This window comes from Bombus huntii, chromosome 2, assembly GCF_024542735.1.
Source record: "Bombus huntii isolate Logan2020A chromosome 2, iyBomHunt1.1, whole genome shotgun sequence".
NCBI classification, from domain to species: domain Eukaryota; kingdom Metazoa; phylum Arthropoda; class Insecta; order Hymenoptera; family Apidae; genus Bombus; species Bombus huntii.
The window spans coordinates 4,765,438-4,785,284 of NC_066239.1; the positions used below are offsets into that span (position 1 = coordinate 4,765,438).

At 41.2% G+C, this 19,847-nt stretch overlaps 1 protein-coding gene and 1 long non-coding RNA gene across 4 annotated transcripts in view; one reads left to right on the top strand and one right to left on the bottom strand.

The window, feature by feature from the left end:
• Window positions 1–19,847, top strand: part of LOC126878075 (putative transcription factor SOX-15) — a 70,073-nt gene that overhangs the window by 40,466 nt on the left and 9,760 nt on the right. The gene's annotated exons all lie outside the window — the stretch shown is intronic.
• On the bottom strand, window positions 2,005–4,923 carry LOC126878085 (uncharacterized). Its single transcript, XR_007695553.1, has 2 exons — window positions 2,539–4,923; window positions 2,005–2,472 (listed from the first exon to the last, which is right to left on the bottom strand). It is a non-coding gene; the product is annotated as an uncharacterized LOC126878085 (long non-coding RNA).

A 19,847-nucleotide genomic window follows, 5' to 3' on the forward strand; every position in this document is an offset into this window, starting at 1 on the left:
TTCCGTTCAACTCCTCCCCCGCGATGTGCCAGTCCAAGTGGCCATGCGCTCCGGCTCGCGCTCGCAACAACACCACGCAACAGAAAGTCGCCTCTTCTTCTTCTTTCTTCTCATTCTCCGTTTTCCTTCTTTCTCTCTTCCTCTTTGTCTCGCTTAAACGTATATACACGTCGTTCCTTCTATTTCGTTCTGTTTCGTTGGCAGGATCGTACGAGAGAGAAAGAGAAAAACCTCCTGCCGAACGCGTGAGATTCGCGGCCTGGATAGGCTCTAAACGACGGATCAGGACGTACAGTATCTCACAATAATGGCGCACGGTGGAAGGCACCCGATAAGGTCGGCCTCGTTGCTAGATTTAAGGGACGGCGCGAGCGGCCCGTAGCGAACGTTCCGAACGGCGATTGAGAATTATTGGTCCGTATACGGACCACGCGTGTATGTATATACGTGTATACATGTATACGTACGTACTTCTGCGTTCATATGTATGTACATCGTGATATGTGTATACATATGTACACTGGTGTATGTACGTATTTGCACGTGTTGTGTGTGTGTATTTATAGATATGTATGCGTATATGTATGTACGCGATAGTATATATGTGGTTGGTCGTGGCGGCGCTGCCTTTCGAGAGCGTCATTATTGTACGATGCTGTACGTTCACCGGGCCGATTCGTTCTGTGAATCACGGGCGTCGTTCGCCGTTGCAACGACGAAAAATCGCCGGACAAAAGGCGTTTTCTGTCCGGGGCCGACTCGTTATACCCGGGGCAAACGATCGGTTTTGATAAGCGGCACGGGTGGGCGTACGATGTTCCCTTAATCGTCGGAAACGGGACGGCCTGATTGTTATTGGATTATTTATTCAGTCGTGTTTTGATCGACGGAGACCATACGATTGACACGATGGCCCGAGGAATCGGTATAATTGCAGGTGAAAGCCAGGGGCCGGGCTAAGAACTCGTTGCCGCGTGATTTGTAGATTTTTTGTCTGCCATTGTAAGCTAAGAATTTCTGTAAAAATTGGCCAGAGTTTATTGGTTCAGTGATTGACTGAGGTGATCCGGTGGTGACGAATAAACGGTTGTGTTAATTACCGCTAGATGACGCTGGTCTTTATCATAATGCGGCGCAGCCAATCACGATTAAGAACAAATGGCGAGAGTAATAGCATAATAGGTCCCTGGCGTGGAACCAATCGAGGCGGAAGGAACAAGGTGATGGATTATCAGTAGTTACGATTTTTTGAAATTAAAAAATTGTTTTATGACGGTCGTGAAAGAGATTTCAAAGGAAGATAAGACTTCTGTTGCTTTTATGTTGTACTATGCTTTTGATGTTGAAACAAATGTGCTTAGAAATTTACCTGGAATATAAATATTTCTATATGACGCTAGACAGAAGCCTTTGTGTATAGAACTCGACAAATTGGAAACAACTTGATACATGATGCTTTGATGCTTTGCGTCATCTTATTTCCAAACCATAACGATTTCCGTATTTTAACGAGACTTCTATGAGAAGTGCTCGAAACCACTTTTGACTTGAACGTAATATCAATAATCGAGTTATGGTGTCGGTACATTAGATTAGGTAATTGATCTTTCTTTAAAAGAGCAAAACAATAATTTACCTCCTGCAAATCTAATTTACAATTTTAGTTTAGTGCCTACGGCTATTAATAGTTAGCTGTGACTTATTTTAATGGCGCAATTTGTCTATGTGTCAAGAAGTCTAGGTACTTACATATCTAGCATTGAACACAAATAGTTTAGTTAGAACGCAAATAGTTAAAATTACATGATCTCAAATTTCTCATCAGATGTCGAATATCAGGTAAAAAATATTCAAGTCCAATATTAGTACACGTGTTTTTATACAAAATAATACGATACCTCTACTAAAAAAAAAAGAAAAAAAATACAGAGCACAGTTAAACAAGACAGCACAACTTTGAATAATAAAAATCACAAATCAGAATGTGTAATTTACAGTCATTAGTACAATTTTCCTCCTTGCTTTTTCTTTTTATTTCCTATTGCTTATGCGTTTGTACACTGGCTATTATAAAAAACACAATACAACACAAAAAATGACAAACTTCCCTTTCCACTTCGAACTTACCGTATGCCTGAGTTCCAAGAAGGAAGTGTATTCGACTACTATTTTATCTACCAATTTTACCTATTGAATAAAAAGGCGGCTCGCGAAAAAGAAGATGGCGAGAAACGTATCCTGCGAGTGACTTCTCCAGAGTGGCCCACGAAACGATAACAATCTTAGCGTGAATAATTATCAGGAATCGCCGGAGCGTCGATGACCTTTAGTTGGCGGCGGGCTTGCGAAATAGACTGTAACGAAAAGTTTGCGCGCCGCCGATTGAAATTAACGTGTACGCGTGCGCGCTGGTGATGCGTAAGAATCGTTTGAACTCCGCAGTAAAGGCCTACTTTTCTTCCATGTGTACACCTATAAATAAGTACACTTAGAATATACAGATATGTATACATATACGTACACATAGTTACACCTTACGTGTACGTGTACTTAGATACACCTCTTTCTCGATAGCATCCTCCTCCACCTCGTTCGCTAACTTCTTCTTCCTCCTTCTCCTGCGCTTCTCGTCTCGTCTCCTTTGGCTGGTTCTGGAACAATAGCACCTCGGCTACACGGTGGATGAACTTCTGAGGCTAGGAATCGGCTCTGCCCACTCTGTGAATTTCGTTTCCGTAAAAATGGCCATAGAGAAAAGAGGTCGGCCGATCTAAAAGGCAACCTACATCCCGTGCGGCGAGGTAAACGTACTTAAAGTACAGGCCTCGATAATGCATCGTTTTACTACGTCAGGGTCTATTGCTGAAAAATAGAATGTAAATAAGCGTTTTCAAGCGGCCACGGTTAGAATACGGCCCCGTTTGCTCGCTCCCTCGCTCGCTGAAATGTCAAACGTGAATTATTCGTATCGCCAGTACGCCCGATAAAGTTTAGATAAGCCTTCTCATAGAGGCCGATCGTCGAACCTGCTGCGTTCGATCGCGAAACCGAGGAAACACGTCCACTTTCAGAGTATTAATTATTCCTACGCTTTCGTACGTATTGTTTCGAATCCGCGGCTCTTCTAATTATAATCCGCGCTAACCGTCGAAGATGATTTACCACGCGCTAACGTACATATCTGTCCGACTTTCTTCCCTTTGTTACTGCACCTGTACCGTGTCCTAGTTCGCTATCGGCGAATGCAAATTATTATCGGCGTCGAATCGGTTCGCGCTACCAGCGGAACCCTTAAACGCGACTCGCGTCTAACCGCCTGCTGGCTTCAAGGAAACTTCTTGATCGTCTCGAGGCCGACATTTTAACGTACGAATAAATATATCCTCGCTAGCTGGCACGAGCACGATTCGTGGCCTCTTACCTCCTCGTAAACAATGCTACGGCGTAGCCGTGCGATAGACTGCCACGGGTACAACTTAATCTCATCGAGATTGAAAAGACCACGGCGCGCGGGCGCGCGCTTTCAGGGTGCAAGAAACGAGAGAAAGGGCAAAGTTTGCCAGCGATAAAGGGCGACGAGGAGAACAGAGGATATCCCGTTCTGTATATTATGCGTTGCACAATGCAAAAGTTTGTCTCTGACCGTTCGAATTGGACGCGAAACATTATTCACCCTCGTCATTCTCTCCTCTCTCATCGTCGGCTGTGCTCGGACTCACCCTGCCAGGAACCCGAGCTTGTTCTGCTCGTTTTCTACGGCGTTGCTCGATTAACCCAAGACAAGATCGGGCTCTGGTACGATCACGAAACTCATTTGTTCCTTTATATCGTCTGCACACTCTCGTTCTCTCTTTTTCTTACTCCGGCCTCTCCGCCGTGCATTACTTACGTCCGTTTAGATCCCTCTACCTGCTGAACCTTGTTTCGTCTATCTAAGTTTAGGATCTTTCGGAGAATATTGCGATTATGCGTTCGTGGAAACTGTTATTGACAGGAACGCGGCGGCGGGACGCGCGATCGTGCCTGACGCAGACACAAATTTCACGCGCCTCTGCGCCTATACCGTGCAGGCCGCGCTGGAATCTTGAACTTTGGTCGGCCACGAGTAATCTGATTGTCGGACTCGTCGATTTCAGGTTGCTCGAGCCTCGAAGAGGAAACGAGGATCCGAGAGATGAATTTCTCGATATCCGGCTATAGACGTTCATTTCCGCGGAAATATCCGAGTCTTGCTTGCCTGATTCTTACCATTTTTATTCACCCAACTGATCTGGAATTGTGCGATCTCGTTTCGATTGGCTGTTTTAAGGTTTTCCTCTGTTTCTAATATATGTTCCGTATGTTCTTATTAGAATTATTGTGGTTTAGCTAGCAGTTAAGGTCGTGTAAAATCACGGTAATTTTAAGTACTGTGAGAACACTGTTTCTTAAACGTTCCATTCAAAGGTACTTCAAAAGTACTAGCTGAAATTAGAAATTGCTTCATTACTGAACTAATAATATCGTAAGGTACTTCTATGCATGGTGAATTTTTTTAAGCAAGTATTATTTACAATCATCCATTATCAACATCACAATACCGCCAACCACGACCACCATCGGTTTCTATTACAATTTAGTTGAATTACCATAAAATCATCATCTATTTGATAATTATTACATGTATAACGATACAATTCTCTACCTTCAATTATAATTATCAACTAAAACCGTGATAAATATTAAAAGATTGGAGATAAAGGTTCTCCAAATACTCAATTTACTCAATTCACTGTTCTCTTTTATGGTCTCTTTTCTCCGAATGTTCCTCATATAAATTATATTGTTCCTTTCAAAGAAAAAAAAAGAAGAAAAAGAAATACAGCATTAATTTTACGAATTGTAGAAATACAAGACCTAGAATTCGTCATTTTGAGGAATTTGATAATTCCAACGGGAATCTTAGCGACTGGCTATCAAGTCATCTTTTATTTCCCAAAGATCCTTGTAACCACCCGCAACCATCAAGCACGCTCGCAAAAGGACACGAAGCGACGCTAATTGTAAGTTGCGATTCCAAATGAGCCGTTAATCGTGCAGAGAAGTCCGCTCGAAGCGGTGTCCGTGAGGGGAGAGGCCTTCACGATATTCCGGTGGTCGCCATATCGAGGGTTAAATCTCCGGCGGTCTTGTTTTTACGGAGCCACCGGGAGCCCGGCGAGCAGATAATACCGACAAAGTCGTATCAGGGGCATTACGCACAGCCGTGCAGAGGAGAGGGCTCTCCTTGGACCCGGTGCCTGCTAGGCGAACCAACGTAACGAACCTGCAGACAAGATCGGGACCAATAATTGCGCGCGTACATACAAAATGAGAATCGAAATGGAGAAGGCCGACGGATGGTCGAACGATTGAACGAGAAGACATGCGTGAGCTCTTGGCGACCTCGCAGGAAACGACACCTAAATACACACGTCGCAGCAATAGGATAACTTGATAGGATAATCTGATTATTTCTGTCTTTGCTGGAACGATCCAGTGCGTTTGGTCTTTTAGAGACGCTTAGCAGATAATCGTGAAGCTTGTTACGCGAATTGGTTCTATTCCGGTGATGGAGATCGGTACATGTCGCAGAGTTCTGCTGAAGTAGTATTATAGAAATGTATCGAGATGTTCTGGACATCTTCTTACGGGAATTTTTGGTGAAGAAATTTTTTAAATAATTAATTTGAAACTTCTCTGCGAAAGTGTGCATGAAATGGTGAGAACTACAACGTATACAATCTTGATATAAAAATAGATAGTCTTCAACGGTTCATCGCAAATCGAGTTAAGAAACATCGTCGATCTTCAGAGCAACTTTGTATTTGTAATTAAGATACAGCCTGTGAAGATAAACAGGCGTCCTCTCAAACGCCATTTACGCGTCCAAACTGTCGTACCACAAAATATCGTACCAAAGCAAAGTTTTTAAAATCTGTTATCCTATCTTTAGCAAAATTCACCCACTGTAAGTGGTAATCCGTCCGCGAGTCCTACTTATTGAAAATTGGGAAATCCCAATTATACCTGAAATAAACGAGCTTGCCCCAATACTCGACAAATTTCGTCTAACTGCATCAGCCTCGTTAAACCAGCAGAAAACGCTATGTTCGCGGCTCGACGCGGAACGAGCTGAACGAAAAATCGTTCGAAAGAATCGCGTGTGCACGTCCACGCGTGTAGATACGCACATAGACGAACGACGAAGAATCGAGGAACCGACGGGTTGGCTAAGCTAAAGCAATAATAAGCCATAAGCGCGGTCTCTGCATAGAATGCCGGGTAATGAGGTGGAGTTGAGAGCGAAGTCTGGCCGCACCCTTACCTTACCTTACCTTCCGACCCACCTATCCCCGAACCAACGAATGAACGAACGACGACGACTAGCCACGAGGACTACGACGACGATGACGACGACGAAAGAGGAGGATTGCGAGGACGAACACGAAGGAAGATTACAACATCCGCCACTCGTGTGTGGATTTACCTGCAGAGAGAAAATAAATTATTATATTTATGAAAATACACGTCGCGAGCAACGAAGGTGGAATCGCGTTGTGTTTACGGAGGTGGGACCCCTCGAGCGCCGACTACGTTCCACCGACGACTCTTTCTCCACTCGAAGAGAGCGCAAGAGAAAGATGCAGAGAAAGAGAGACTTTTGTCCCCCCTGATCGCCGGTCTGCATTGCACCACGCCTGTACAGCTCCGATCAGAAGTGACGGGTGCGATCGAGCCGCTCGAACGAAAGTTTCCGGCTCGGCTAGGCCGATTTCGTCGAGATTTAGCCCAGGTCCCAAGCATTTCAAAGTGCGTAAACGTAATAACATTGGCTAGAAGCGAAGGCGTATGGTATCGGTAGCGGTGGGATCTGAAACACTTGGAATCTGTAAAAATATTCAATGCAACTTGGAACATGATTCGAAGCTTGTAACTCTTGAAAATCTCGATCTTCTTGAAAATCTTGTTGGATTCGAAAGTCTGGAAAGTTTACAGAGGTTTTGAAAGTTTGACTAGTATAACGTATTTTATACGCATTTTGATTAATTTCGTTGAAACGGATCGTGAATATAAAATGTTAACAGAAGCCTGGAAAGTTCGAGTTATTTTAAATGCAAGACTTGTTATGACTTTTAGGAGTTTTAAGGTTCGAATCACGCTCGAAGTTCGACTAGGTGTAGATTTGGTGTAAGCTTTTTTCTTCCTTTTCCTGGATAAAGTTTGGTAGTTTGCTACGAGATACACAGTTTAGATGGTATTGTAGATTTATTCAATTGGATACGTTATTTGCTTGAACGAATGGTGTTCGTTATTTCGAATAACATTGACGCGAATATGGTATTATATTTTATCTTATTATGATCTATCTAATTAATGCGAGTTTTAAATTGTTAGCGGATTTTTGCTCTACTATGGAGAAAGGAAGTATTCGTTAAACAGCCAATTTGTGGCAAATTGATACGAAGTTCTTGCGACTTACTATTATCCTACGTTTAGTTTAAACACAATAAGTGCATTACTGGGTTTTACCATGTTTTACCGCCTTTTTGTGTTGGAACAAAAGGAACAAAATGTTCAGAACTGCTCAAAGACACAAGGAAATGTTACACTTTCTTGTAGTCATTTACCTTTACCTATAGTTCAGCAGACTTATTTTCATGAAGGAGTAGCGGTTCGTTTAGAACTTTCAATTAAGATTATTCCGTTACGCGTAACAGTTGAAATTGTGTATTATTTTATTTGTCGCAGATCTTCCATTATTCTTCTTTCCGAAATTAATTTAATTTTCTTAGCATAGAATGAAAATTTTCCTTCACAGTTCAGTTTACCACTCCTTTCTATTGCCTGTGGTAATAACACAACACTACATTTAAAACAACAGCAATCTCATTCTAACATGATTTATGATAATAATTTTATTTCTTCGTAATAAATATTATCATGTGGCTGTACATCATATTCTTCCAGCCAATAAAATACTATTTTTTACATGTTCTCATTAAATACAGGTTTAGTTTCCAATCGTAATCAAGTTTTTTTGCCACGATGCGATCATCAACGATCGTAACGATCCTTCTATTGGACGTTCTCATCGCGAATCTTCCTCTTACATCAATATCACATTAACGTTCGCCGATAGGAAATTACCGCGCAAAATTCAAACGAAAATCAAGCTGAAATGCGAACCTAGTAAAACGTCATATCGCTCGAAGAAATGTCTTGGATCACAAACGCGGAGTCTAACTATAAATCGCGCAAACGAGCCTTGTTCATTGCCGCATCGTTTCGTAAAAAGTATTGTCCGCTTTCGTTAACATTCTTCCCGACGATCAAGTAAAACGTTTCCGGACGTTCGCTACTACGAACCAGTAATATCGCTTTTTTCAACCGAACCACCCGTAGTGAACGGCATTGTATTACGTGACAGAATTTTATTGGCTAGTTTCAAATAGGTTTCCCCTGTGAGTTTCTTGTAGCATACGATATATGAAATACGCGCAGATCGATAAGGTACGTCGATACGATCTGTGTTTAAAAATGAACATTTCGACGATGCTTCTGCCGCGGGCGACTTTTCATATTTCTTTGTGAAAAATTGCGGACGATTTTCATATTTTTCAGTAAAAAAATTGCGAACGAAACTTATCATAAGTACATAGATGCGAGAATTTTGAAGGTGCAAGATATCGCGAAGTATACGTAGCATGTAGTAATACGTAAGATATTCAAAGTATACTACTTTCTGTAATATTTGATAGGGAAAGTTTCCTTCTGTTTTCTACTGGGATTCTACCTTCTTAGTTATATTCTCAAAAATATGAATTTGTATAAAAATTTAAATTCGTAAGGAGACTCTTAATGCAATATCGTTGTCCACCAAAATTAACAGAATAAGTAACTATACTCGTTATTAGAGTAGCTAGTTTTCCCGTAACACAAGAATTAATCAGTAATTGATACTTGTACATGTACATTTTGCCTACAGAGCCGCGATAGAGTTAAATATGCTACACGTTAACGTTTAATTTTTGCAAAATATTATATCGTATTGACGCACTTCTTCTCCGACGATATTATCAATAACAACAAGGTATTCACATTGTTGAAAACTTTTTAGTCGATGAAATTTATCTTATTTTAATTATCCTAGAAGATTGAGTAACGTGGGTCATCGATAACCACCGTAGTAGTCACGTATTAACCGGTTTAGTTTTTATTAAGTTCACTAGTTTGTAAACTGAGAAAACTCACAGTTCCAAGTTTATGGAGTTTAATACCATTGTGAGGAGTTAGGATTTAAAAGAACTGGACATTTGTTGTTTCGTAAGTAGAGTTTTCATCATTTTATCGTGAATCCGCGTTCTTTATATCAAGGACACACATGTAGATCGATTAATTACATTTTGTTGAAAAATGGAGTAAAAACAGTTAAGGACTAGGACGACGATATTATACAGGGTGTTCCGGCAACTGTGGTACAACCGACAACAGGATGAACCTATAAAGAAAGAAGTCGAAATTATAGAATAATATTTTTTCATGTGATATTTCGTTTCCGAGAAAATCGAGTTTGGAAATTTGACAAGTATACTTAAACTTAACTACCGATAATTTAATTACAGATTAAATATAACGAGCAAACAATCAGAAATTATTCTACATACGAAAATAAGTTAACAATGAAAAATGAAATTTTTACGTTTCGAGCCTTATTTTCAATAAAATTGAGACTTTGAACATGTCTAGCTAAGAACTGATTTTATACAGGCGCATAATAAATTTTCGAATTTACTTAGCTCAAAAACCAAAGTGTTTTATGAGAAAATTGTACTTTATATTTTTTACTTATTTGCAGATATGTAATAATCTTCTGTCGATCGTTTACTCTCGTCGAGCCCGGAATTTGCCAAGCTGGAGTACACTTGACAAATTTTTAAACTCGATTTTCTCGAAAACGAAACGTCCTATGGAAACATTTTATTCTATATTTTCGACAGATTTTTCCATGTATTATAGAATCACCCACGTATTGTCGATTGTACCGCAGTTGCCGGAACACACCGTACATCAAAGACGAAATTTATCGTGCAACAACCTAATGTTTTTGTAGACTGTAGACTATCGGCGATAGTCCATAAGGATATGTTAAGGGAAATTGACAAACGCGTGTGTCATCTTCCACTCGCGATTCATCGCGATGGAAACGTTTCGTTCTCGTGTTCGTTCACGAGCATTCTATCGTGGTGTCCTCGACGAAGAACGTTTTCGTGGTGGAACACTCGCCTGTTAACGCTCGCTTGGGACGAGCGGACGCGCTGGGATACATGCATAACGCAGCACGACAATTGCCGTTTCGTAGCGTGATATTTCTCGCTTCGAGACACCCAAGGTAACGCGGCCCGCGACGATGAATGATTTTCCAGGAAGAGATTCAACGCTGCGCCCACGACGAGCCGCAATCAGGAATGCCGCGAAACTTGTATTTATCGTTTGGAGTTTTCATCGACCAGTGGGAAGCCAAGATTAATTTTCATCGATCGAACAACGAGTTAATGCGTGAGAGAAACGTAGCGCTAATGGCTTGAGGATTTGGTGACAATTATGATTGAGATACGAGATCATTAAGAACCAAGAAGTGAAACGATACATAAAAGTCATGAGAAACTTTGAAACAAGTATCTGTGTAGTAATGTTGAAAGTTATTTTTGATAGAATGTAATCAAATGACAAAGCTAAGGATAAAAAGATCGGAATTCTTTGTCATTTTATTTGATTGATGCGTAAGAAATTTGAATTTAACGATCCAATGCTAGCTTAAGGTTTGGTCTATTATCAATCACGTTGAAGAAAAGATTTGCTATAAATCACGTGTATTGAATAGAAAGAAGGATTAAACATGGAGACCTCATTATTGGCCGCTATGAATAATCAAAATATTTGTATAATTCTTTTACATGATGTTAGATTTGCCAAAGTTGCTACGAAAGCTAAGGAAAACAGAAATTTATTGTTTAGGAAGCTTAAATACCTATAATTTGTACAATAACTTCTTGATATATAAATTACTTTAAAAGAGACTGCAACAGTTCCATTCTAAAAAATTTGCTAAGTCATGAAACATTTGCTAATCAATGGAACAATGAAACTGGTTAATCATTGGATATTGAAATATTTGATATATTATATTAAAATTATTTTCATTAGATGCATGGTGGTTGGAAAAGATTATACGCTGTAAAAATTTTACTTGGAAAAATATTTCATATCGACCAACCTCATGTTACTCTATCAAAGATGGTCCTCGAGATAAAAGGATTAAATACTCCATTAAACGGTTAAAAATTGCAATTTTACCGATAGTCGCTCGTAGTTAAAAATAGTTCCTTAAAAGATCAACAATTGTAGTAGCTAATAAAGATACATCAAGAAGTATATTACACGCAACAACGACTAAACGTCTGTCCAAGGAATTCTTTATTTCGATAGACAGCTCTGTTACGACGTGATCCAGCCAATTCACCAATGTCTTCGAGAACTTCTGTTCGTCTATCGCATAAGCATACTGTACGCGCTGAGCACGTGGACAAAGCGAAGGGAGCTCAGTGTGGGCCCCCTTGCGACAATCTCTGGCTCCTTGCTTTCGCCCGACGGAAAAGTAATCTGTCTCCGGCGATCAGCCAGACCTCTGCCGATCTTAATGGATTATCTGATGTTCGTCCCCGCTCGGTAGACGTAATCGAGTTCCTGCTAGCTCATGAATGACTGCCACCGAGAGACGCTTGGATTCCTTCAACTTTGGGGTTGCACCGCGACTAAACGGGGAAACGACCAGAGAAGAGGCTGATCGGCGATAATTGAGGGTCTCTGGCCGGGTTGAGCGGTATTAAGCGTATGTTCGAACCTGTTTCAGCCATTTCCTCTTTTGAATAGAATTGTTTTTAATTCTTTAACTTTGAACTTTAAAGTTCACGCGTTTCTGCGTTTGAAACTCTGGTCTAACTATCGCCGATAGTATCTTAAATACAGAGTTACAAAATTTAAAGATACACACTTTAGATACTTGTTGAGCTGTAATTATCGGCTAGTGAATTTTGGTTTTTAATATTATGGTTATGAAATGGAACTGCAAGCATTTGTTTAATGATATACTTCCGTCGCTTCTTCTTCTACTCCGGTTCTACGGTTTTGTGAAGTCTGAAGATATTGAAGTATTTCTAACATTATGATATACTATTTTTTTTCACTTTAATGTCATGAGCTTCTTTAAAGTATATATTATTCTGATATATTTCTTGCACATTGCCAAAGCAATACTTTTGTCCCTTAGCAGTGTTGCGTTTAGGTTAATTTTTATTATTAATAATATTCCACTACTTGGCCTTTAATAGATTAATACAATAAGAAACAAAGGTACCAACTTAAAAACGAATCTAGAGACTAAATATCTCGTTGCAACTTTAACGTTCAATTCTAAAGTATTTTTAAAAGTCTTTCTTTCTCGCAAGGTATTAAAGACCACCGGCGAATTCCGCGAGGGCTCCCAACCGGAAGTGACGTTACTACATGTATACTGTATACTCTTCTTTCGTTCTTTCCATCTTTACCGAGACTCTGTTCATCGCTGATGCCTTTTGGTCGTCTGACTGGCGAATAAAAAATACAAAATCATCCCCTGCCATTATACTCCTAGGCAAAGATTCTTGCGCCTGCCAATGGCAGGGGAGCGCGGAGAAAGAGAATACCCGTTTCCCAGACAGCCAAGCACCGTGTCGTGCCGGCTGATGTCTTTGTCCGAAAAGTAACTGTCAAAGTTGAAAGAGCAAAGTGTCGTCGTCGTGGTTGCTGCACGCGAGACGTGCATGTGCATCGTAACGACCTCGTGCTAGCAACCCCTCCCAAAGGCTCGTGTGGGTGTGCCAAGTACCTGCACGCAACGACACGCTCGCGCGTAACCGCGTGTGCATGTGCGTTATTGGCATTGCCTATGAGCGAGACGAGGAACCGCGATATCATCTGAGTCCAGACGAAAAGAGACGGGACGAGCGAAGAAACGGACGAAGAGAAAGGTGAAATAAAGTGATAGACAGAGAGGGAGAGGGAAAATTACAGTGGGAGAAGAGAGAAAATAAAGAAGGTAGCGAGTGTGCGTTCCGCGGGTATGTGTGTGCACGTGCGTGTGACCGAGCGCACAACGAAGGCTAAACACCGACACGACAGGACACGAGGCACAACACACGACGCCAACGGAGATGAGATACATCACGGGACGGGAGACGTATTATTAATGGTGACAGTGGGCGACCCAGGTTGGGCGGGGTGCACGATGCGGTCCCACCGATGTGGGCCTCGCTTTCGACCTCTTCTTCTTCTTCTTCTTCGTCTTCGTCTTTGCTTTCATCTCCGTCTTCATCTTCGTTCCTCGTCTGATTCTCCGAGCCCTCTCTTTATAACGCTGTTTCCTGACTGCTGCTGCCTATATTAACTATTACACACCGGTCGCGGACAAGCCGTATCGAGAAGTTAAATGAACGCATTTTCTGCTTCGTAACGTCGATCAACTGTGATTCCATCAAACCAATTCGACGCGGTCCGTTTCGGCGTTTAGCTATATTTCATTCGTAGATCGAATCGGTTTAGCGGTTTCCAGTCGTATCGGTCGGACTTAACGGAATACTCGGGTAGCAGAGGGGTTTTATAGGAAGATGTATTAACAAGCTAGGGTACCGATTTAATTTCGATTGCGTTAATTTCATTTCAATTGCCCGTGTGGGTTAGGTTGCACTGCCACGAATACGAGATGTTCCTACTTTTGATTCCTTCATTCCTGTAAAATGGTCAGTTGATATTTAAAATTGAGTAAATTTTGTTGCAAGTATACAAGTAGCTAAGATATTGAATAAGTTTATGGATGTAGATCAGACACACGCAGGAATTATCTTTCATGAACTTTTTATGATTATTCGTATATTGGCTTCTGAAATATCGTCGCTCGTTAAGATATTTAAAACATTCTATCTAATGCGAGTACATTAATTTGATCTCCAAATATAAATGGAATTTGGTCACAGCTCTTGGATAACTGGTGCAACGCGGTTTAACAATAATCTATTACGAGTATGACATATGACTGTGATACGATATTACGAAGAAAGGCGTTCCAGGACTCTTACGAATGAACTAGGTATAAATATTAGTGTACGACAAGCTGTTAAACATGGGCGAGCTGTGTTTCTTTCCAACATCGCCTTCAAATCGAAAACTATGCTCGATAATGTTCACTAACAATTCTCTCTGACAAACACCGCTCGTAGAAAACTACTTGGTTGTAGAATCGCCTAATGAAATTTGAATTACAAGACACTCATTTCTCAAACATATTTCTATCGTTGGTATTTTCTTAGAATCTTCAGATTCAATATGTCATTTTAACTACTTAAGGTACGCCAAACTACCCTCGTAACGACATACTTCTCATCTCACGTAACTTTCACCGTACCTATCGAACATCAGTGCCATTATAGAGGCTACGTATTCTCATTAGATTTTCTTGCACGACAAAAACCCGTCCTTATTCGGTATCTCATCGATCGACGTCAATTTTGCCAGCCGCGTAGCGCATCAGTCGCTCAGCGGCTAGAGGTCCCGATAAATTTAATTGCGCGGCCGCTCGCGAACCGATACATCATGTATATTTATTACCGGCGTCGCGTGCGTGTAATTTAGCAATCGTTCGATCGTGGTCGTATATAAACGGTGTGAAACTCATCGAGAGGAGAGCACGCTTCACGCCGCCGGCTGAAGGACCGTCGCGCGATCATGTCATGACTCGATGCTCGAGGGTTGAGCAAATTGTTTCTTAAACGAGGCGTTTCTTCAGCAGGCTGTCAGGGGGCGCTAGAAGCGATTCAGTGCACCGCACGAAGAGATTTATCGCGCGCTGTACGCGCAATTAAAGCCACGTATAAGAGTGCGATTGGAAGGCACGAACGAGTGCGAGTGGCAGCTAATTCCACGCGGTATTCTAAATGCCGAGCGAGAAGTTTCTCGCTCGATTCTGGAAATGTCACGTTCCAGCGATGCTGCATCCGCGAGCAGAGCGAAATTCCCTGAGTGCCGGTGTTAGTCTTGCTACTGGCGTGCGTGCATAGAAACGCGGCTTAATCGACCCTGTCGCCACGCCGGCTGCATTCGCCGTGTGCGTAAATCACCGCGGAATCGTTAATTAACCGGGCAGAACGAACGAGCTTTCTGGAAAATGTTAGCAGCCAACGAAGTTAAATATATTCGTGTGCGCATATACGCGCGTATGTGCACACACGGTGTGCTTCGTTGACAGATGCAAAAAGACATTTCGGCACGAGCGATCTGCAGGCGCAAGGGGAGCCAACGTCGAATCGAGAGACGTAATTTGTCGCGATCTCCGTTGGCGTTAATTTATCACGCTTCGAGGAATTCACGAGTCGGCCGGTCGTGTATACGCGCGGTCAGATTAGGCGGTGTGGATAAGGCAGCCTATTAGCATCGGTTCAAATGAGATTTCCGAAGTATGCTCGCCGCTGATCGACTTATTGTGACCCGCATGCGCTTTGCATACATTTGCGTGCGTCGCGCGGTCGCGCGTGTGCGCCTGTCGTCCGTTGCGATAACGGAGTTCTTAATGCTTTTGCTGTGCACAGCGATCGAGGTTTCTTTGTAACGCGAAATGAATTTCAGAATTATTCTGTCAGGATCTCTTAACATAAAATTTTAGTTTCCAATCGGATGTAGGATCTTTATGAAACAGATTAAGAGCTTGCAACGTTGTTCGGTTTAAAATTATCTTCGATATTTGTATTATAAAAGCTACACCATGAAAAGTTATCTTATCGAAAAAGTTACAATTTTATTAGCGACACATCAATTGTCGGATATCAGTGTTTCGATGAAGTTGAGAAGAACAATAATATGTCGAATCGAAAAAAAGTAAAAGATTAGAAAAATAGAAATTTTCTAGGAAACCAAAAATATCTTCAACGCGCAAGATAAAAGAAAAAGTGTCACGTACATGTGTCGTGTTCTTCTCCTGCAATCCGCAAGTAATTTCAACCTCTATCAAAGCCAAACTCTGTCTCTTCGTCGTACTGGGAGTCGCACACAGACGTTGGTGCGGATTACGATCAGAAGACGACGAAACAACGGCACGATAGCTGATCCAACAAGGACTGAAGTGTTTCCGATGCGAGTGCGGTCCGCTTTTGACCGAAACGCTGAAATTAATGAAGTCGTCTGACTAGGGCCGAGAGCAGAGTAAATTAGAGGTACACGGCAACCATTAGAATACTTAACGAGGACGTCATGGTGGGAAGCAGTGCGCGGGTGTGATGATGAATCACTGCCGGCTAGCTCACCGCGGAGCGCGCCCAGGAATATTAAATTAAGTTTACTTATTGTCGGCCAAAAAGTCTCAGGCGCCGATCCCTCTTCTTCTTCCACAGTTCCTCCTCGTCCGCTTCTGAACCTTTCAGCTTCGCCCTGACTTCACTGTTTCTGCGAAACACGCGGAAGCAAATGGACGAGTGCAACCGCGAAGAAGGTGGAAAGTTTGGGAGGCGAAGAGTCGAAGAGAAGAAAGAAGTTGCGGTTTCTTCTTTTCTTTGGCTATCGCTTCTTTTTTCAACCGTCTTATTTTCCTCGTCGTCGGCGACATTCGTCGCTCCGCGATGACGCGGATATAACGAATGCAGAGGCAGAAGCAAGCACAGTCATAAAAGTTACGTCGAAGTATCTTATTATTCTTTCTATTTTCATTCCATCGTTGACGATTTGCAAAAGCTTGTTTTCATATTTAAGCAAAGGATAATGGTAAATATACTTCCACCGCGTTTATGCTTATCGAATATAGCAAATATAGTAAATATGCTTACACAGCGTCTTATAACCACCTTAAAATTGTCGATCCAATTGAAGTATTAAATAGAGTATTCATCGAAGATTGATTGTAATCATTTAGGTATGATTTTTTGGAAGACAAATGCGAATCTCATTGGATAGGGTCAGTGATTGGAACCTCCGACGCTATTTCAAGTAGAAAATACGGAACGAAAGAGCACAGATCGACATTTAATTTTATGTAAACCACAGTGCAGGCGATATACCTACTTCTTGATACAATCTAAGCGAAGGATCTGAAGCGCTCTAACGGACATTTCATATATTACAACCTGATTGTAACGTTAAAACTTATGCAGACTTGCAGCATTACTTATTAGATTGTTAATCTGTTACAGAATCATAAAACATCGTTCTTGCTTTTCAAATACTAAAATAATATCAATATCGAAAAACACGTATTACGTAACTGTAAGATATTGAATAATGTGATAATAATTGATTTAGAACAAAGATGTTCTTTTAACTAACTTTCGCAGCGTAACTAGTTAAGCTCGATATTAATCAATTTACAAAATAGATATCGAAATTAACTTTATTAATACAATCCTTAGCCGCCGAACAATCACTTCCTTATAACAATCTCGAAGAACTTAGTAACAAATTCGCGACGTAAATCTTGCTCAGCTAAGTAATTCTCTCAATCACGGGTAATTTATCACTAGAAATCAGATTCTCAAAAAAATCTTGACTTCATTCCCCGTACGAGCCACGTATACAAAGACAAGCGACAAAGGAGATTCCATTGAATCTTGACGAGCACGTCGCAGGAGTTTACTTCCACGCGTCAACCCTGGCCGCTGTCCTTTCGAAAAGTACTTGTATCGCAAAAAAGGGCAGCCGCTCGAAGAGAAAAGAAGCAGAGGACGAAGAAGAAGACTAAGAAGAAGGGGACAAAGAAGGAGAGCCAAGTAAGAAGAAACTCGGGGCGACAAAAATGGACTTTACAGGGAGACTTAGAGAACCCTGCGACCATCTCTTTCTTTTTTTCTTCCCTATATATACTCCTTTTTCCACGTGTCCCTTTTTTCTTTCTTTTCCACTTCTCTCTCTCTCTCTCTCTCTCTCTCTCTCTTTCTCTTTCTTCCAAGCTGTTTTCGTTTTCTCCTCTTTATCCACTGCCTCCCTCTTCGAGGCTGAGTCGTTCGGGTTAGCGTCTCCTCCGGAGTTGAAATATACAAAATGAAATATGAAATAATGGTTCGTGCCTTGTGGCTGGCTGAAGGCACGGGCGCACCCATATCTACGCCCCCATGCGCCTATGTACCTATACGGCCCCGTATACGCCGATCCCGTGTACATATGTACGCGCACACCATATACATCCGCCTCGCTCAAGTTTTTCGTTCTTGTCGTGAACATCTTACGTTCGTATTAACCCTTATCCCTGCTTAATGATATTCCGGCCTACCATGCCGGACGGGCATATTGAACGCAACTAAGGCAGATTCCAGCCCGTCGTCGTCGTCCGGCCGGCCAAGCCCTCCTGTAATTCGTATCTACGCTCGTCCGACCATTTTTCCGCTTCCACCACCAACGACCACGGGGACGACGACGACGACGACGACGACCTAGCCACGTAGCGGGCAATTAGGGGCAAGCCTCGTAGCATGAATTAAGAGTATCGCCGGCCAATCGGCGAACGAACCACAGCCAGTCTTATCGATCCTCGAAATAACGCCGCGATATCTTCCTCCTTGGTAGCTTTACCGGCACCGGTGATTCTAATAGTACGTATGTAGGAATGGTGAATGCGGATCTTACGTGTGGAAGAATTTCTAGGTTCCCAGTGAAAGATTGGATTGGATGGCGTATGACCGGCTATATATGAAGTTGATTTCCATGTGTGAAACGCGTGGATTGTTTTGCATTCGATTGTTTAATTAATATACTTTGCACTTTTACGCATTTGGAGGAAGTTGGAAGATAGAAAAAAGCGCGAAATACATAGTCAGGCAAAAAACTAATTATATTTAGAAAAATATGAATTTGCATAAATATACGCAATGTGTTAATAAGTTGCGGTTGTTGTTTTTTTTTTTTTTTTACTGAGTGTGCTTCTGACGATGTTCAACGCGTTAACTGTCACGAAAATTTTATATATTTCGCCTTGAGAGTTATTATAGATCAAAGTATAGATACTATAGGTTAGCATATATAATTTTTGCAAAATATTGTATTTGCACACTTTCTCTTTGACAATGTTATGTAAGATAGAAGAATGTTAGACATTGTCGAAAATTTCCTAATCGACGAGGTTTATCTCTTTTTAAATGTTCTAAAAAATTGAGTAACACGATAGTCAACGTGTTAAGTAGATTGCATAAAGGTTGGTGTACTGGAATTTGAAGATTGTTGAAACACGTGAGATTTAATAGGGACGGTATCCGTTGTTTAAAAGATTATTCATGTTTATAAAAATTAGATAGAATGTGAAAGTTCAGGCATTCCGAGGGATAGTCTGAACGCGTTGACGAAACTAAAACGTTGATGTCGATTTGCTGTATATTACGGAACAAATATAGTATTATCGGTCATTGTGTATTCAAGGATATTATGCATCATTTAAAAACGCAAATATGCAATATATGTACGTTGCGTCTTGTCGTTTCCTGTTTATTATAGCTAAACGTATCGATAATAGAGTAGGTTTTGTCAAAAGTGATAACAGAGTATTGCAGTATAGCGAATTGCACTTTGTAGATAAACATTTGTAGAAATTTGCAAATATTGCTGTTCATTTTTTATTAGTAATTAGCAAACTATAATACGTATATATCATGTGGGTATTTTTTAAAAATATTAATTGTCACGTTCACCTTGTTAATCGGTAGGAAATGTATTCATGCACGGTGGGTGTTAAATCCATCCAGCAGTGTTCTACGTACAAAGAAAGT